General features: G+C 43.7%; 1 protein-coding gene across 4 annotated transcripts in view; it reads left to right on the top strand.

Moving 5' to 3' along the window:
• The window catches only part of PCDH11X (protocadherin 11 X-linked), a 751,002-nt gene that overhangs the window by 67,125 nt on the left and 662,828 nt on the right, over positions 1-21,049 (top strand). Inside the window, exon 2 of one of the 4 annotated variants that reach the window (XM_080990482.1) lies at positions 14,574-14,666. The exons of the other annotated variants lie outside the window; for them this stretch is intronic. The gene's annotated coding sequence lies outside the window, so the exon portion shown is untranslated. The remainder of the gene's footprint in view (positions 1-14,573; positions 14,667-21,049) is intronic. 4 annotated transcript variants of the gene reach the window in all.

The raw sequence follows: 21,049 nt of genomic DNA, 5'->3' as shown, positions 1-21,049 counted from the left end.
TTAATCTGATATAAAATAGGCTAACTCAGCCTTAAAAAACAAACTAACAACAAGCAGTGTGCACATATGCTGGTGCCCATGTCAGTTTGAACAGTTCCTTCCCAAAGGTAGTGTGCAAACTCATGTACTTCAGTAATTATCTCATTCTGTTGCAGTCTCCCTGAAGTCTTTGTAATTGCTCCACTCGCTTTAAAAAATAATAATGAACACCTGCAGTTTTAAAAATACCTGTCACTGAAGTAGTTAGGCCCACTGGGAGTGTCCTGTTTTAGAAGCTTAGTGAGTTGTTTCATAAGAAGCTTCTCTTTGTTTCATGATGCATATATCAAATAAGTTTTGTTATTCTTGGGCATATTGGATTATGAAGTTTGAAGGGAGGGGGGGCAAAACATATTGCATTGGTTTGATCGGTTTCTCACCTTTTCTGAACAAAGGTTTAAAAGTGGCATTTTTGCTTCACAACACCCCTTCAAGGTAGGTCTGGGAGTGTTAGTGACTTGCTCAGAACTGCCTTAAGAGCAAATTCTGTTTACATGGTAAGAGGGTTGTTGTGTATTTTCACTAGTGTTAGTTGCATTTTTAAAGAAAAGGAGTACAATAGAAGGATGTGTTTCTAAATGCACAATATATGCGTACTAGGGAATCTTACCTAATCATGTCCCAGATGTACGACCTATGTGTTCCACCTAGTGCCCTCTTATGACACTGCAAGAAGATTTTGGGTGCTCTTTTTGTATCATGTACTGCACTTTTTTCTGTCTCTCTTTGAGAAGACAGAAAAATTCTGACCAAGAAATTGGGGGCGGGGTGCATGTTTCTTGGAGACAATGCATAGTGGCCAGAGAATGTACATAATGATTGAAGAATGTACAACATTTGGTCATGTATTCATATTCCTCCATGTCTCTTGTAGTTTATGCATACTTCCATCTTTGTGGAAAAAACCCCACCCCACATTCTCCATGAAGGTTGGTAGATATGCACAGTGGCCAGCTGTTAATGCACATTAACCTCTCAGCTTACATTCCCCTTATTGAGACAGGGAGAGAGAATGAATGTGTTGTTTATAATGCTGTATTATATAGGACTATTAGGCCTAATCTTTACCTAAGAAGGTTAACTGCAGTAACTTTGGGTTGTGCTTTTGGAGGAACGTTTTCACATACTGGGTGTGCATACATGCTGACCAGATTTATTTATGTTTCTGTGCAGCTAATACAGTCCTTGACTTACTACTGTATTTGGCTTTGCATGGTGAGATGTTAACTTCAAATATTGTAGCCCAATGCATGTGAAATAAAAAGGTTTTTCACTGTTTGTAGGTACCTGATCCAGGACTGGCTGGCTGGCTGGCTGGCTGTGAATGAAGGTGATGGTGTGTTGTTGTTTTTCTTGTTGTTGTTTTGAAATTCATATATTTCTTGGGGAAGCATGCATTCTGGCTGGTTTCTTGGATAACTGAAGTGTATTGGTTTACAACTCAACCAAGCCTCTGTATAATCTATAAGAGCCTGTAGCCCTTAAGAAAAGGAAGGAAGGAGACCTCCAAGTACACAGGACACATACCTCTTTTTCTTCAACCAAGCCCTAAATGGTTTTTGTGCGATTGTTGCCTTGTTGCTTCTTTTCTTTTCTTTCCTTTTCTTTTCTTTTTGCAACCCACACAACTGTTGTGCTGCAGTTTGCAGAATTAGGTCCTGCTAAGTTAAGAGGAAGCTTTGTCTTTGTGTCTCACTCTGTACACATACAAGTATGATAGGAAGCAAGTTCACTTCCTTGGAGCAAAGGCTAATCCTTTGCACACTTGTTTGATTCCCATTGGAACAGGGTGGGACAAGCAAACATGCAGGGGGAAAAATCTATAAGGGTATAGAATCTTCCAAAGCGCAAGGCCTTGTTTATTTAAAAGATTTTTAAAGTAAAGGTTCCTAGTTTGCTAAGCAAAAGTGTATTTCTCCAGGAGATTGAAAGTAAATAAATGTCTGTTATCTTTGGTAGTGTGTGTGTGTGGCAGAACGGAGAACTGAATGCATTTAGGGCCTGCGGGCATATTTGCAAACAGTAAAAACTTATGCTCATCATGCCCAAAAGGTCACTGCTGCCTATTCTGTTGGCTATAATAGAACACTTTTTTCAAGCTTAATTTCAGTGGATTTGACCCTGTGGGCTCCAGAGAAAGCCTCTTTAGGCATATGGGCACCCTTTGGTGCCACATTGGCAATCACTGGCATTATGAATTATTCTGTTAGAATACATGGTGACATCTTCTGAGATGACTTACTATTCTCTGGGTCTAGTAGAAAGCCAGTGGTAATAAACAATTCTGTGACTTGCTCAGATTCAAGGTTCTCAGATTCTTGAAGAGTCCTGGGAGCCTGCACAGACTTAAAAACAAACTAGTTTTCCACCCAGGCTGCACCTCTGAGTCAGCAAGCCTCCTGGGTCACAGCTGTTTCTTATAAAAGGGCAGTGTACCACATGTTTAATTGATAATGCATACAGTACATTCAGGGAAGTTTTTAATCTGTGATATTTTACTGTATTTTTGGTTTCTATGGAAGCCGCCCAGAGTGGCTGGGGAAACCCAGCCAGATGGGCGGGGTACAAATAATAAATTATTATTATTATTATTAGTAGTAGTAGTAGTAGTACACACACTAGGAAGAATTAATCCCATATCCATAACTCCATGGATGCATAATGCATAATACACTTAAACATATTTGTTACTACTTCTGTAATCTGTTCGTTCTTAATGTATATGTTCTAAGAATCCATGCTAAATTATCAATATGCCAATGGTTTTATATTCTAAATTGGAGGGGAAATATTCGTAACTACTTTGTACAGACTTGGGTGTGCATGGTACTCTGGAATTTGACATCCAAACAAGTCCTTGTACTTCAAAATTTTTGGTTCACTTATAACACTGGCATATATATGTTATTGTGATGTCCCTAGGACCACAGCTGAGCCAAAGATCCAAAATGCCTATGCCACCTTTTTTTTTGGGGGGGGGGAGAGACGGACTACAAACAGGATTTGTATGTATTAATAAATAATAATAATCTCTTTCAACTTCAACATGGATAACTATGGACTCTTACAGTGTCTTGCGATGTTAAAGCAAAACACTCTGCACAAAGATTAGCTAATAAATTAAACCAATCTCCAGTGTGTTCAAGCTGACAAAGGTCTCTCAGAGTTATAGTCAGCCTAGGGGAAACTAGAAAGGCTACAGTTGTGGGTTTTTCCTATTATTTTTAACATCAATATCAACCCTCTGTACTTTTGCAAGGGAAGTGCAAGTTGTAGCTCTGTTGCATCAGGTCCAGCTCACTGTTGCACTGGAAATTTCTGAACCCTCTGCATTGTGGTTGTCAACTGTAACTTATCCACCTCCCCCCAAAAAATAATAATAATAATAATAATGATGATGATGAGCTTTGGAAGAGCTGAATATGATTTTATCACTTTTTAATCCTCAAAATAAGGTGACATTTTTAATACTGTAAAGTATAAGGTTAGCTGCTCCATTCAGCTGAAATATCTGAACCTATTTCCCCTTCCATAGATCGATAGGACACAGCAGTACTTCGTAGTGTGCAGATTTACTTTAAGGATGTTGGGATAAGTTCCCATACTCTTTAATAGCATTCTATTTGTATTTCTTAAAAGAATTAAGAAAATAATTAAGCGAAGTTCATTTAAAAAAACAAAAACCCAACAACTAGAATGAATAAATGGCAGATAATGCAGTGTGTGCTGAATTTGTTTCCTGCTACCATACAGAAAGTTGTGGCAAATTCTGCAAATAATGTGTGTTTTTACTTGAATACTATTTGGGAAAGGTCTGAGTTTTAAATGATTATAGGTCTAAAGGTAAAGGTAAAGGGACCCCTGACCATTAGGTCCAGTCGTGGCCAACTCTGGGGTTGCGGAACTCATCTCGCTTTATTGGCTGAGGGAGCCAGCATACAGCTTCTGGGTCATGTGGCCAGCATGACTAAGCCGTTTCTGGCGAACCAGAGCAGCTCACGGAAATGCTGTTTACCTTCCCGCCAGGGTGGTACCTATTTATCTACCTGCACTTTGACATGCTTTCGAACTGCTAGGTTGGCAGGAGCAGGGGCCGAGCAACGGGAGCTCACCCCGTTGCGGGGATTCGAACCACCAACCTTCTGATCAGCAAGTCCTAGGCTCTGTGGTTTAACCCACAGCACCACCCGTGTCCATGATTACAGGTCCACAAAACCCTAAATGCAGTATCGTCTTGGCTTATTTCAAATATTGTCCTTTGAACCACGTGCACAGATGTATGTATGTGTGTGTGTGTACGTATCTGGAAGCTTGTGAGGATGAACTTGGGCATCATGTGGGAAGCATGTAGCTGTAGCATGTAGCAGGTGTCAGATGCTGCTAGAATGCCTGAGATTTCCTTGATTCTGTGCAGTTGGCTCAATTGCAAAAGTATTGCCCCTGTCATTGTTGTCTGGAAGTCTGCAATAATGTCTTTGTGTTTGTGATTTTAAATGTAAGTTGACTGGAGACCTTTTAGTTAACAAATTACTAAGAAATCTATAAACAACAGCAGCAGCAGCAACAACAACAGATATACATTTTTCACCATTGGTATTTTATTGCATCCTTCATATGGATGGTTACTATTCCCCAATCATAATTGTAACAAGCAGCTATGGTCTCATTTTGGGAGTCTTCCCTCTATCAGTTGTCTTAAAAGTGGTGTTCTGCTATTTTGGGGAAGAGAAGGGGAGGGTGCTATTCCAGAGTGAGAGCAACAGGTTGGTAAGAAGTAAGAACAGTTAGCTTTTAAATGTCTCTCAATGCAGAGTGGCCCGTGGGAGATGCAAGAATGGGATTATTTCTAATGGGTGTGGGTATCTTGAGGGATAGAAGTTTTTTTGCATGGTTTGAAAAGCTAACAAAGGGAGCTGTAATGTGTTGAAATTGCTAGGGCTAGGTTTTTTATTCTATTGTCTGGAAGCTTTTTTCCATGGGAAATATCTTACAGCTCTTTGAAAACTGAGCAATTATGCCTTGTGTCGTCTTTATCCTTTTGATATACAAAGGCACATCTTGCAGCCTCTATGAGTTGGGAAGTAGGCTGAGATGTTCCTTTCAGAAAGGTAATTTTCTTTTGCTGGTGGATTAGAAGTAACACTACCAGGTACAGTACTGGAGAGTCTATCCCACTCGCTCCAGACAAAGCGATTAAAAGTAATAAATCCAAGCCATAATGTTCAACTGTTGACTATTACAATTGCTTAAAGATAGGAAAATAGTTTTTATTCTATCAGGACCTTCTGTTTTAGTTCCTTGTAGGAATAGATTGATCAACCACCAGCCACTGGAATAATTTAGTTCCATTGTTATGAATTGGATCTGGGTAGTAACCACATTCCCAATGTTCCTATTCAGTGGCACAAGAGATCCATAACGTGTCTGTTGACCCTTGTTCAAACAAAAATCAGAACCAGGGGTAGCCCTTAAAATATTGGCTGAGGCTGATGGCAGTTGGAAGTCCATCAACATCAAGAACGTATCAAATTGGCTGAACTATGGTTCAGGTGATTGGAAGTAAATTGCAGTCAAACTATGAGCCATGTATTCCCCCATCTCTCCTTGCATAACAACAGTAAAAGTGAAAAGATCTGCTTTCCACTACACTCCAGTCAGAGTTCCAAATTTCTCTGGAAATCTTAGAACTGTGGTTGTTCCAAGATAAGTATGGGCAACCTGAGGCCAATTGGATCCCTCACCCTAATGTTATGTGGTTCCTTCCCCAATTTTCAAAATTGGTTTGCAAATGTCCACTCTTGCCAGAGGTTTGAACAGTTCTGTCCCTTCTTCGGCAGCTCACGCACTGGACGAGAAGGAAAAGGGAGAGAAAGAAGAGGTGATATCAGAAAGAGAAAGAACAATGGAACAGGTGTCTGTACAAAGGGCTTAATCCGTGCCAACAGATGGCATGCAGCCATAGAAACAAAAGAAAAAGCCTCAGACGGAGGCAGCCCACTAGTCAATCCAGCTCTGTATCATCTTCACAGACTGGCAATGGCTCTCCTGACAGGGGACATCTCAAGCCTTATTTGGAGATGCGGGGGATTGAACCTTGGGCCTTCTGCATGCAGAGCAGATGCTCTACCACTGATCCTATGGCCCTGAGTAAACAATGCGGCACTTGACAGGAAGAAAAAGAGATTACGCAGCTAATCAAATATAACATGAGGGGATGATGGTGTTAGCTAAGATCTTCTCATTTGAGCGGTGGTGCAAATATGGGTCCAGAATTCTTGACTAATCAGGAAAGACCCATGCAGTTGGTTTATTCTCTCAGTGTTTGTTCTGTCTTAATTTTGGGTACTTTGTCTCATTTGTCTGGCTCATAATGTTGGACTGAGTGACAAGTTCAGTGTGGAGTTGCAGGGAGGGAACCATGCACTGAGCCCAGTTCGTTCGTTCTCAGAAGTGACCTTTCCACTGGTTTTTCCAAGCAAGTTGCAGGGTGGAAAGCCAGCTGCGAAAGAAAGAAAGGTCCCTGTGATCAATCTTACCCATGGGATCACTTTGCTTCTGTTGCCCTTTCTCATCTGCCATTTGTATGAGATCACACCAGGATGAAGTAACCTTTACATAGGGGTCCTGTGATAAAATGGATAATGTGTTCAAGCTGGTATAGAATGCCCACTCAGATTTGAATCTCAGTGGGTGATCTTAGGTTAGACTGGAGAGTGAGTGATTCATCTCACAAGATGGATGTGTGGATACAGTGTGGTGTAGTGGTTAAAGTGTTTGACTAGGACCTGGGAGACCCAGGTTCAAATCACTATGGTACCTCGGTACCTCGGTTTACGAACTTAATCCGTTCCGGAGGTCCATTCTTAAACCAAAGCATTCTTAAACCGTGGTGCGTGCTTTCTCTAATGAGGCCTTCTGCTGCCGGTGTTTGGCTTCTGTTTGTTAATTTGTGCAGGCCAACTACTTGTTAATTTGTGCAGGCCAACTACTGTGTACGCCAGGCATAGGCAAACTTGCCCTCCAGATGTTTTGGGACTACAACATCCCAGGACCAGTGTTTAGGGATGATGGGAGTTGTAATCTCAAAACATCTGGAGGGCTGAGTTTGACTATGCCTGGTGTACACAGTCTGTGTACATTCACTGTACCATTTAAGTATACGCGCAGACAGGTTGTACACTCATTGAATGTAATGTGTGAACAGCCCTATCATGACCTTTGGTTGAGTGGATGTCATGCCTTCTTTTGAAATGCATGTACTGTGCTTCTGTGCTGCAGTTTTATTTGTCACTTGGAGGTTTTTAATGTTATCTGTCTATCATCTATCTTTCTATATCTATTGTCTATCTTTTTATCATCTATCTATCTAGTTTTGACATTTTTGCGATCCCTGGGTGACAGGTGGTCTAGAAATGTTATGTGCATGTGTGTACTCATGCACACACATATATACAGCTCTTTATTACATTCCTTACTTGACCAAATGCCACCATGTTCACATGCCCCTGTAGCATCAGCAAATATTATTTAGTCGCCTAGCTGACATGGTAACAAAATAATGAGGGAAACATTTCAGAGGGGTAAAATATATATTATAATAGCCTGCTAGACTAGCAATGCAGAATACACACTATTTATTCTCCAGTGTTATGTTTATGCTCATTTGATTTAATGTCAAATTAAATGTAACCAAGGGCATTGGCAGAATACTTTGAACAAGGGAAAGAGAGAGAGAAAGTGAGTGCCATTCATTATCCCCAGGCTGTGGAATTGAACAATTAGTACTCAGATTCCATAACAGTGATGTGAAAGCTTTATTATTATTATTTTCGTAAACAAAATAATCTAAAGGCATTAATTTTGTTGACTTTACCGTTGTATTTAAGTTGTCGTTTATTATTTGCTGAGTGCTCTTGTCATTCTTTACACAATGAAAGCAAGAAAGCAGGATCACAGTGGCTCCCTACAGGCATTTGGAATTGGGAGGGGTATTAGAAAGACTGGATTATTTTCATTCCCTTTGTGTGTTTAGCTATAGAAATTGCAAGTTGTTCGTGTAACCAGTGAACCCATGAATGCCAGAATATAACCCTCAACCCAGCTCCTAATCAGCTGCACCAGCATCAATACAGCTTGGCACACTGAAATGAAAACTGGTAGGTCTCTGCTAAGCACTTACTTGCTGTTGCTGCAAGTCTTTGAATCAAGCTTTAATATTCTAAGATGATTCTAATAATCCAGGGCAGAAGCTTTTTAATGACCTTAATGACCTGCTGTTGAGTTCGGCCACATTTCAGGAACCCTCCCCCTGGGAACAAAACAAATCATTACACATTGGATTTGTTTTCCCAGTGGCCATTTTGCCACGTCCACAAACCTCCTAAAAATCTTGCATTTTATTTTATTTTTTTAAAAAATCTTGACTCGACTGCCTTGCTAAGAAAGCAATTATAGCATAAGTGTGTGTCCCCACTTTGTACAGCTACAGGAACAGAACATTCAAGGCCAGTTTAGAATTATATCAGGAAGTTGCCTATATGTTGCTTAAGCCTGTGAGTACATTCCTATAGCTATTTTATTATATACAGACATAGGGTAAAACATAGGATACTTCAGTTTATTATGTTATTTTGCTTCAATACTTTCTCAGTTGTTGCACAACTGTTGCCGTTTAATACTTTGGTTCTTAACTTAATACTTTGGTTCTTAACAAGGTGGTACTTCCTGTCAGTTACGCACCCCTTAGACAGCCCTACTCCTGGGGTACTCCAAGTAATAGACCCAAGGGTTCACTGGTTTGGAAGTCTTCTCTTTCTAGAAGAATCTCTTCCCTCCTGACTGGAATGAGACCTAAGTAGACTGTCTCTTTACAGCTTCTACTTCTCCTGTCTCAGCCTCAGCCTCCCAAGTAATTCCTGGCCTAATTACTATTACAGGACACCACACACTGTCCTTCACACTCAGCTCAGAGTCTCTTTTCTCTAGCTTTCTTTCTTTCTTTCTTAAAAAAAGGTAAAGGGACCTCGACCATTAGGTCCAGTCGTGGCTGACTCTGGGATTGCGGCGCTCATCTCGCTTTATTGGCCGAGGGAGCCGGCGTACAGCTTCTGGGTCATGTGGCCAGCATGACTAAGCTGCTTCTGGCGAACCAGAGCAGTGCACGGAAACGCTGTTTACCTTCCCGCTGGAGCGGTACCGATTTATCTAATTGCACTTTGACGTGCTTTCGAACTGCTAGGTTGGCAGGAGCAGGGACCGAGCAATGGGAGCTCACCCCGTCTTGGGGATTTGAACCACCGACCTTCTGATCGGCAAGTCCTAGGCTCTGTGGTTTAACCCACAGCGCCACCCGTGTCCCTGATTATAGGTCCACAAAACCCTAAATGCAGTATCGTCCTGGCTTATTTCAAATATTGTCCTTTGAACCACGTGCACAGATGTATATGTGTGTGTGTGTGTGTGTGTGTGTGTGTGTGTACGTATTGGGAAGCTTGTGAGGATGAACTTGGGCATCATGAGGGAAGCATGTAGCTGTTGTGCAGGTGTCAGATGCTGCTAGAATGCCTGAGATTTCCTTGATTCTTTCTTTCTTTCTTTCTTTCTTTCTTTCTTTCTTTCTTTCTTTCTTTCTTTCTTTCTTTCTCATGGGAGCCAAGCCTCTCTTCTTATGGCCCTGGACACCATCTCTGCCTGTGCTCTCTTTCCCTGGACTATTCCCCCCAAAGGCCCCACTATCTTCTCTCCTTGTGTGCTTTTGCCTGACTTTAATGTTTCCTTAAACTGTGCTTCTTGCTTGCCTGGATTAGGGAGTTGTGGGTGGGTGTAGCAACCTGACCCTGGTGTTGTTCAATATAAACTACCATACAAAGGTAGAGAAGCACGTACAGTGGTACCTTGGTTTATGAACTTATCCATTCCGGAAGTCCGTTCTGAAACCGAAACCATTCTTAAACTGAGGTGTGCTTTCTCTAATGAGGCTTCCCGCCGCCGGTGCCCTTCCACCATTCAGATTCCATTCTTAGACTGAGGTAAAGTTTGCAAACCGGGACACTACTTCCTGTTTTGTGGAGTTCGTAAACCGAATCGTTCATAAACAGGGCTGTTCTCAAACCGAGGCACTACTGTATCATGCTGACCCCACCCACTTTTTGCCTCTTGCCCCTTCACTGCCTGACATCCGACCCATGGAAAGCTGAGAGATAAAAACAGCTGAGCTAAATGAACAGCTTATTATAAGAAGCGCTGGAGCTTGTCTTTCTTCTGTTCCCCTGGGAGGTTGCCTATGAGGGAATGTTGCCCTAAACAAAGTGGTCCGCCCTCACCAGCCCCTTGCACGAGACAAGCATTGAATTGCAAAAAATAAAGAAGGGAATAACAGCAAACATCCTATTTAAAACATGAAGCAATGCAACCAAAGAGTTAAATGTGATAAGTGTAAATACTTCAACATATTGACTACTATTGCTTTATAGCAACTCCCACCCATCCCCACAACCCCACTTTCTCTGTTTAAAGAAATCACAAATATCTTCAACACAAAGAACTGCAAGGAAAATGTTTGGAGGAAATGACTCCCTTTTCCTTTGGGCTTGATGTTTGAATTGTCCTTTGATGAAAGTACAAGTTTCTTCTTCTTCTTCTTCTTCTTCTTCTTCTTCTTCTTCTTCTTCTTCGCTCTCTTGTGCTCTAAATGGTGAACTTACAGGTTTTCTTTTAACATTCAAACAGCACTTTATTCCATTTTCCTAACATTCCCTTAGCTGATCATTTCTGTTTTATGTGACCCCCCCCCCCCCAATGTAAGAGCCCTTTCTGGAAATCTGTTGGAGCTTAGTGGATGTTTAGTGCTTGTTTCATTGTTAATTGCTTTGAGGGGTGGGGGGAACAGTTTTCAACCCTGTGAACCTGGGGAAATAGTTCCAGTTTTGTGCTGTAAATTTACAGCTGTTTTCAGGGTTCGTGACGTATGATGAAATTTGGAGTGGTATAGCTCCTGCATGGGTGAATCATGGGGGAACAGAAGCACTTGTGTGCATAAAGGATTGTGACAGGTCCAATGTTGTCCTTTGTTGTGCCACACCACACCCATTGGCATGAATGAAATTTAGCATGATGTGGTGGTATATCAATCTAAAGCCACAGTTATGACCAAGAAAACTAATGCACTAATCCTCATGTCTGGGTGTACTCTATTCCTTAAAGGCCTTCTCAGCCCTCCTGGAACACCACCTCTCTTCCTTGGCCTGACTGGACCACTGGAATCTTAGCAGCATAGGAAGCTGTCTTGTATTTGATCAGACCATTGGAGCAGCTAGGTCAGTACTGTCTGCACAGACTGTCAGCACCAACATTCCCAGTCCTGCTGAAACATGCTAGGGATTGCATTTGGGACCTTCTGTCTGTAAGTCAGATGTCCAACTACTGAGATACAGTTATATGGCGCAACCACACTAGGAATAGTGTGCAGTGCTCTGGTTGCTGAACCTCAAAGATGTTTTAGAAGGGAAAACAGTTCACAACTGGAGGAGCAAAATTATGAATGGGATAGAGCAAACTCCCACATAATGGAAAGGTTTAAGCATTTGTGTTTTTGTTACAGATATGCATGTTGTTCAGTATCTTTATATTCTTATTTTGCATCTATGTATTGGCAAGGGATTATATTTCCCAGGTTTCGGTTTTTTAACAGCTGGAGACTGATCGGCAAGTCCTAGGCTCTGTGGTTTAACTCACAGCGCCACCCGCATCCTGTGTGTGTGTGTGTGTGTGTGTGTGTGTGTATGTATATATATATATATATATATCACAGCTTGTGCCATTGGTTTTTATATTGGTAAACTACTTAGAAGCCTATTTTGGCATTACCGTATTTTTCGGACCATAGGACGCACTTTTTCCCCTCCAAAAATGAAGGGGAAATGTGTGTGCGTCCTATGGAGCGAATGCAGACTCCTCGGCTTCAGCGATAGCAATGCGAAGCCTCCGAAGCCTGCGCTCCGGAGGCTTCGCGTTGCTTCCGCTGAAGCCAGGAGAGTCTGCTCTTTGAGGCTGGCGGTGGGGGAAAGCAGCGCTTCCCCCATCGCCAGCCCCAGAGGATGGGGGGCAGCGAGAAGGCGCGCTACGCCTTGCCGCTACCCTCCAACCCGGCTTCGAGGCTGGCGGTGGGGAAAGCAGCGCTTCCCCCATCGCCAGCCCCAGAGGATGGGGGGCAGCGGGAAGGGGCGCGACGCCTTGCCGCTACCCTCCAACCCGGCTTCGAGGCTGGCGGTGGGGAAAGCAGCGCTTCCCCCATCGCCAGCCCCAGAGGATGGGGGGCAGCGGGAAGGCGCGCGACGCCTTGCCGCTACCCTCCAACCCGGCTTCGAGGCTGGCGGTGGGGAAAGCAGCGCTTCCCCCATCGCCAGCCCCAGAGGATGGGGGGCAGCGGGAAGGCGCGCGACGCCTTGCCGCTACCCTCCAACCCGGCTTCGAGGCTGGCGGTGGGGAAAGCAGCGCTTCCCCCATCGCCAGCCCCAGAGGATGGGGGGCAGCGGGAAGGCGCGCGACGCCTTGCCGCTACCCTCCAACCCGGCTTCGAGGCTGGCGGTGGGGAAAGCAGCGCTTCCCCCATCGCCAGCCCCAGAGGATGGGGGGCAGCGGGAAGGCGCGCGACGCCTTGCCGCTACCCTCCAACCCGGCTTCGAGGCTGGCGGTGGGGAAAGCAGCGCTTCCCCCATCGCCAGCCCCAGAGGATGGGGGGCAGCGGGAAGGCGCGCGACGCCTTGCCGCTACCCTCCAACCCGGCTTCGAGGCTGGCGGTGGGGAAAGCAGCGCTTCCCCCATCGCCAGCCCCAGAGGATGGGGGGCAGCGGGAAGGCGCGCGAAGCCCTCCTGCTACTCTCCAACCCTCCTTTGGGCTTTTGCGGGAGATGGGGGAATTCCCCCACCTCCCGCAAAAGCAGGCAAAAGCCGCGCGCTCTTTAAAGGGGCTCCGCGGCTTTTCTAGGAGGTGGGGGAATTCCCCCACCTCCTAGAAAAGCCCGCAGGAGCCGCACACCCTTTAAAGAGCAAGCGGCTCTTGGGGGCTTTTCCCCAAGGAGGGAGAAGGGACTGACTGGCCGAGTCAGTCCCTTCTCCCTCCTTTGGGCTTTTGCGGGAGATGGGGGAATTCCCCCACCTCGCGCAAAAGCAGGCAAAAGCCGCGCGCTCTTTAAAGGGGCTCCGCGGCTTTTCTAGGAGGTGGGGGAATTCCCCCACCTCCTAGAAAAGCCCGCAGGAGCCGCACACCCTTTAAAGAGCAAGCGGCTCTTGGGGGCTTTTCCCCAAGGAGGGAGAAGGGACTGACTGGCCGAGTCAGTCCCTTCTCCCTCCTTTGGGCTTTTGCGGGAGATGGGGGAATTCCCCCACCTCACGCAAAAGCAGGCAAAAGCCGCGCGCTCTTTAAAGGGGCTCCGCGGCTTCTGCTGGCTTTTCTACGAGGGGGGGAATTCCCCCACCTCCTAGAAAAGCCTGCAGGAGCCGCACACCCTTTAAAGAGCGCGCCGCTCTTGGGGGCTTTTCCCCGAGGAGGGAGAAGGGACTGACTGGCCGTTTCAGTCCCTTCTCCCTCCTGGTCGAAAACCCGCAGGAGTCGCGCGGGGCTCCTGTGGGCTTTTGCGGGAGGTGGGGGAATTCCGCCACCTCCCGCAAAAGCAGGGAGAAGGTCTTGGAGTAGCGGACAGGCTGCGTGCAGCCTGTCCGCTGCTCCCAGAGCTGCGGGGGGGGGGGAAATAATATTTTTTTCCCTTGATTTCCCCCCCTGAAAACTAGGTGCGTCCTATGGGCCGGTGCGTCCTATAGTCCGAAAAATACGGTAAGTGCTACATAAATAACAATGACCACCACAACAACAATAATTATATGGGGCCACAATTGAATTCTGAACTCTCATTTAGAGTACATAATCTCTGTATAGTCCCACCTTGCATGCATGAGATCCCTCCTCTTAGGTTATGTTCCTGTTTCCATTTTATTGAAATTATTCTGTGCCACATCCATAGTGTAGTCATTCTCTTGGCGAGAGAATATTTCAAAGCTCCAGGAATTTACAAGGCTTGAAGGAATTGTGGGGTAAATGATGTAGGACTCCATGTGGAAGGGAAGTGGCCCTGCCACTATGGTTTGCCAACAAGGATTAGAAACTGGATTTGCAATTTTGAGGCCATGTTTTGTAATAATTCAGGCTCTTGTTCTTAGCTTGAGGAGGGAAGAAAGAATAAAAAATGTGAAGTACAGGAAATTGCATGAGTATAAGGCAGTTTGGGAGACAATGAAAATCCCATTTCAGAAGAGATTTCGTCTCCCATGGTTACTTTAACAAATGGACTACATAGGTTTGCAGTTTTGTTAATGGTATTTTTCTTATTTCTGTTAAGGCAAGTTATCTCCCCCCCCCCTTTTTTTTTTTTAAAAAGGCAGCTTCTGGAGGTGGTCAACGAAAGCAATCATTGCTATGGCCTCAAATCCTCTGGATAATCAGCAACAGGATTCACAGCTTGCTCGCTTCGTCTTGGCAGGAGATGTGTCCCAGGGACCTTTGGATCAGCATGTAGGACCAGCTCCTTGCTTAGAACCAACTCCCTGCAGAGTTCACGACCCAGAGCTAGAAGGTATTGCAGATCTGCAAGCTGAAATTCAACAGATTACACTAGAACTTCAAACTCTGTTAGTGGCAAAAGATAGAGGAAACATCCTTTCTTCCTACCACCTGACACATAAATGCCAGGTTCTGACCATGAATAACAGCCACCTAGAGGAAGTTCTGAAAAGGACAATTTATCTTAGGCAGGGGATACGGTTGGTCTGTGCGACACACAAAAATTCAGTTGACGAGGACTTCCGCAAATATGCAGACAAATTTTTGGTGTTGGCAGCAGCTTTCACTGAGAAATTAGAAAGCTATCTAAGTCTTATTCCTCAAAACTGTCCAAGTAACATGAAGAGTGCACTAGCCAAAATTAAATCATTGATGACGAAGGGAGAAGAGCTGTCAGGAAAAATTCAGGAATTGAGAGAGGATGTTGAACTCCCAGAAGAATAACTGTGCAATACTTCATCGCTAATCCTAGGGATTATTTAGCAATTTTGTGGGTTCTAGTAGGTGGTCAGAAACTATAAATGAAGACCACAGTGCTCTTATCATTGATAATTATTATTTATCTATTTAATAAAATATATATTAATTTCAGCAGCAATACGTAAGCTGTATGGCTGTGTTTTATTTATTTTACTATAGATTAGAAACAACAGCTATAGGTGGTTAACAACACTGGTCCTACTCAGAATAGATCCATTGAAATTAATGGATATGCTTGATCAGTTAAGTCCCTCAATTTCAATGGGTCCACCCTGAGTAAAACTTTGCTGAATGCCACCCTTTGTTTTTTATGCAGTGGGACAACTTCCTTAAACCATATAATCCTCCACTGCTTTGCTGCTGCTAATAATAATAATAATACCTTCAAAAAGTCTTTTTGCATGTTTTGTTCTGAATTCCAGGAGTGATTTAACAACCAGTCCCTCTTCCCAAGGAACTCTAGGAAACGCAGCTCTGTGTGGAGAAGAGGGGTCTCCTAAGAACTCTGTTAAGGGTGGTGAGAGTTGTTAGGAAGAATCCTCTCTTCTCCACACAGAGATACAGTTCCCCAGATTCTCTGGGACTATTAAAAGTAGTATAATATTGCTTTAAATGTGTGATGCAGATGTGCTTACCAAGTATAGGTAAACATTCCTAATTGTTATAGATATCCCCACTTTATTTTCAGCCCGGTGCAGACTGCAGGGTTTCAAGGGGCAACCAAATTATGGCTGTACTTTGTGAATCATGGCAAGAGGAGTGTTGTACCATAGGAGGAATTACAAGGGAGGATAGCTGAACTACATGCAGGCTTAAGGGCATCTTTGCATTTAATCTCCATGCATTTAATAGCGGTCACGGAAGGTGATAATTGTATATGCTGCCAACAAGGCTGGATAGGGTTAAATTCCCCTCTTGCCCAACTTACTTCATTCCCAGTAATGACCATTCTCCCCAATGGCTGCTCTTTGTTTTACTTTATTTTTTGGAAGCTTGCATGTTAAATGCAAAGGCACATTGAATATCACGTCTGGTGTATCTCTCTGGGTAGACACGTTCAGACACTTTTTCACAAGGTACGATTTGCAATAAACCTGCTTTGTAGCTATGTGTAGGGCCTTCAACAATTTTCTCCTCATCTGAGAGAGGAGAGAGGAGAGAGAGAGAGAGAGAGAGAGAGAGGAGGAGGGGGAAGAGAACCAATCAAGAGTCCCCCCTCTCATTCCTCAAAGCAAAACACACATTTGAAAACTGTTTTTTTAAAAAAAATCATTAAGCTGTATAGACAATTCCAGGGTAAGTAAATGGCAAAACATTTTGTGCTCCTAACTGAAGGGTCCCGCGGGGGCTGTGCGACTGTTAAATTGTTCTGTTTGACTATTTCCACACTCTGCAAAGTTTTCGTTGGAGGAAATAGATGGCATGTGTGACATTTTACTTTCTGGAAAAAGGCTCAAAGGGAAGAACGTAAAAGGAGGAGGGGGTTTCTATCAGAGAACTCTTGAAACGCTCTCCTTCTGAACACCTGGGGAGTGCCACCCCTCCCCATTCATTAGTTTAAAATTCTTTTAATATATCTACACTGCATTTTCCCTACAGCGGGACTTAAGGCAGTTTGCAAAAATAAAAATACTGATAAAATACAGAAAGCTTAAAAGACAATAGTTAAAAGGGAATTAAATTATAATAGAATAAAAACAATATAAAAACGATTCTGTTAAAGCACAAATAGTGTGGTGCTGTTTTTACTGTGAAAAGCCTTTTCCATAAAAAGCAATCAGTTCTCAAAAGCCTGTCAAAGTAAAACAGTCTTCCCCTGCTCGCAGAAGGACAAGGAGCCTCTCTAAGGGAAATTCCAAAATCTTGGAGCAGCCACCAAGAAGACCCTGTCCCATGCCCTCACCAAATGTTCCTTTGAGAGTGATGTGACTGAGAAAAGGGCCTCCACAGAAGATCTCAGAGCCCAGGCAGATCTAAGCCTCTTAGGCCTCATAGCCAACACTTTGAATTGTGTCTTGAAACAGACTAGTAACTAGTCTGTTGTAGCAGTTTTGAGCACTTTTCAAATACAGCTCCACATAGAGCCAGTTGCATCCAAGGTGTGTATTGCTGTGGCCAGATCAGACATCTCTAGGAATGCGGACAGCTGGCATACTAGTTTTAACTGTACAGCTTTAACCCTCAGCACTGCAGAAACCTGGGTATCCAGGCTCAGAACTGAATCCAGGAGCACACGCTCTGTGTTCAGGGGGAGGGTTACCCCATCCAGTTTCAATTTGTTCACCCTTGTCTAGTCCATTACTGATGTCAGATACTGGTTTAGAACAAAGACAGTATCCTTGGATTTAAGTGGAAAGGACTAATAGAGCTGGCTGTCATCAGCACACTGGGGACACCAAATCCCAAAACTCTGAGCAACTCCTCCAAGCAGTTTCATGTAAATGTTAAATAGCATGAGGGACAGAGCGGAGCCCTGGACGAGCCCACAGGCCAATGATCAAGGTGTTGAACAGGAGTCCCCCAGCACTACCAGGAAGGAATGGAGATGCTATTAAAACTGTGCCTTCAAGTCCCATTCCAGCAAGGGGCCCCAGGAGGATACCATAGTTGATGGTATCAAAAATTGTTGAAAGGTCAGCAGAACCAACAGGGACACATTCCCATTGTCCAATTCCTCCCAACATATGTCATCCAAAGGTGACTCTGTCCCATAACCAGGCCTAAAATCAAATGGAAATGCATCTAGATAATCTTTCTCTTCCAGGAACCTCTGGAACTGAGATGCTACCACATGCTTTGCCCGGTAATGGGAAATGGAAACTGGCCAAAATTTATCCAATATAGTTGGATTCAGGGACGGCTTTTTCAGTTGACAAATTATAACTGCTTGTTTTAGGTGTGCTGTATTCCTGCCTTGCTTTTTCCCTTTACCACTTGGTCTGTCCCCTACTGGCCTTTTTAATGAGTTAGGAAGGGCAAGAAACTAGCGCATGTGGTAGCTCTCACATTTTCAAGGATGCTGTCCACATTCTCAGGCTGTACAAATTGAAAAGTATCAATTATCATTGAAGAAGCAGGGACCAAAGTTATATCCACTAGACCAGTGTCAACTGTAACATCCAAGTTGGAACAGATCTGAGTGATTTTGTCAGCAAAGTACTGAGCAAATTGTTCACAGCGGGCCATCGAGTGGTCTAAAATCTCCTCACGTGGGTAAGGTTGTAAAAGGAACAGCTCTGCTGGATGCAATAGAAGCAGAGAAAAATAGCTTTTTCACTGCTTGTGCTGCCACAGAGTAGGTCTTCAAGTAGACTCTAGCTTGTATTCGGTTGGACTTCTTCCAAGTTTTCCATCAATTTTGATCTGGTCACCATCTCATTTATTTCATCACCACCAGTTCCCTAGAAAACCAGGGGGCTGGCTTGGCTCCATTCTGTTAGAGGAGATGCCCTGGAGTGATTGTGTCCACTGTCCTGGTCATTTCTGTAGTCCAGAGATCCACTAGGATGTCAAAAGAATCACCTGCTGAAGCAACATGAAACTCTCCAAGAGCAGTCAGGAAATCATCTGGATCCATCAGCCTCCTGGGGTCGACTTATTTTATACAGCTGCCCACCCCTGCAGAAGCTCTGTGTTCCAGGAAATCTAAACCCCACCACCTGAGCTTGACAATGGATCTGTAGAAAGTTCATCCACTCTTTAAGATCACCAATCCAGTGCAGAAAACTTAAGTCCAGAGCCCTGTTTTTTTAAGAAACAGCCAGATGAGGGGAGAAAAGGCCCACTCCTTTGCCCTATGGCACTGAGCAACTATATGGTTATGCTAATCATGTTGCTTAAGTGTCCAGCTGTAAGGCCATTGTCTTACAGTTGCCCAGACAAAAAGACTTATTTGACAAGCTTGCTGTCATATCTTCTGCTCTCACAGATACAGGAACTCAATAATTGGGACTCAGGGTATCATGCAGGTTGATTCCCCAAACTTACAACAGTATAGTGTAAATAGACAGTTGTACAAGCCTTTGGGAAGCAAAGATGCAAGAGGGCATCAGAGGTGGGAGGGAAGTAAAGAGGGACAGAGACCAGTGTTGCTCGCAGCACCCCTGACCATCATTCAAGGCACCCCAGGGTGCCACGGCACACTGGCTGAATGTTTCAATGATGTTTCTAGTTTTTGTTCATCAACATACGGAAAGCCCAATATTTCCCACTCCTCCTTTAAAGCCTTGGTATTCAGGTACCTCCTATTGGTCTCTTTCCAAACCAGTCGTCCTAAGATAATTGTTTGGAGCTCCTTGAAGCTCAGTGGGAGTCTTTTCAGTAGTGACTTCTTGCCTTTCGAAACCCCTTCCCAGGGAATCTTGCTTGATGCCTATATTAATGAAAACACCACCTCCCACTCTAGCTCTTTAGTAACCTGCAGCTTTTTGAACCTCTGCAACACTGAGGCCAAGTTACTGCATCTGTTTTAGTTACAATTCCTCATACAGTAAATCTCATGTAAATTTCATTTCTTGTACATCTTAGTTACATGCTATGTTTTCTTTCTTTCTTTCTTTCTTTCTTTCTTTCTTTCTTTCTTTCTTTCTTTCTTCCATTCGCTGCCCTGAGGACATTTCCCTTTCTTTTGCTGAAGGTGTGAGATACAAATTTAGTAAATAAATAGCATAACATAAATTTTAAATAATATAATAATACAAACAGTAATCCTGCAGGAGGCAGCATCTGGCGTGCCCTGAATAACATGGTAAACTAGAAGGCAAGAGGATTAGTTGCGGAATGATAGAATTAAGCCTGTGTAGTGCTTGCATCTTCTTTGTGGCTGAGTCTACGTAAGGCATTGTAAAGTTGAGCCCTTAATTCACCATCTCACGGAAACAAGAACAAGGGCAGGAAATGGCACATGCTGTGTGTTCTCATTTTGCAATGGCCTTAAGACGACTTGAGCAAGAAACCAATATTAAAATACATTTCCCCTCCCTAACAGTATTACAACTGTAATCTCACAATCCTATTTTAAGGGGAAACATTTGCCATTTGTGTACGTTGGAAGGCAAAGCTGTGTTCAGCTTAGGCTCAGCAATTGTCCTTCGTCCTTCATTTCCACTCCCACCCCCCCTGGCTTGCCTGTGCTGTGCTTTTCAGTCTTGCATCTCCTTTTGACAACCTGTTTCACAAATATATTAATGTAATTGAACTGATCCTGTAAAGGTACACAGAAGGATGTATGTCATGTATTCCAGCAGATTCTGGAAATAGATGTTGTAATTTAAAGGAGAGTCTCCCTCCCCCCCCCCTTCTCTCGGATGTACCAGGCAAACTTCTTAAAGTTGTGATTAGAAGTCTGGAAATTGAAATCTAACATGTGAATGCTAAGACTCAGTCCCCAGAGAACAAATACCTTATCCTTTTCCTTGCTGTGAATAATAGCAAGAGAGAGAGATGGGGGGGGGGGGGGGAGACAGAGAGAAAGAGAGAGAGAGAGAGAAACAAAGACAAAAAGAGAATGAACCAACTTTATGCGACTGAGCTGGAATTACAAATATCAAAATGAATTTATTATTGCTTTCCATTTTGAATGACTTTGAGCAAACTTCCCTTCTACCTGCTGGACCAAAATTATATTTGTTTTAAAAATCCACACCAACTCAAAGCAACTCAAAATATGGGTGGGAGAAATCTGCCAGCATGCAGTTTTACTATAATTATAAAACAGTCCCGTCCCCCCACTTGTCTTCCCTTGTTTAGAATTGCTTCTGATATTTCTTTTATATCTACTTTTTATTTGTTTATATGTCTTTCATAATTACAGTGCACTATGCATTTGCTAGAAAATGCGCCAGTGTTTTAAAGGGATAATTGGGGAAGGGCTGTAGCTCAGGGAACATGCCTTGCATGCAGAAGGTTCCAGGTTCA

Source organism: Podarcis pityusensis, assembly GCF_964106645.2.
Source record: "Podarcis pityusensis genome assembly, chromosome: Z".
Lineage (NCBI taxonomy): Eukaryota > Metazoa > Chordata > Lepidosauria > Squamata > Lacertidae > Podarcis > Podarcis pityusensis.
The sequence above is the reverse complement of the archived record's forward strand: the minus strand, read 5'-3'. Positions and strand labels throughout refer to the sequence as shown.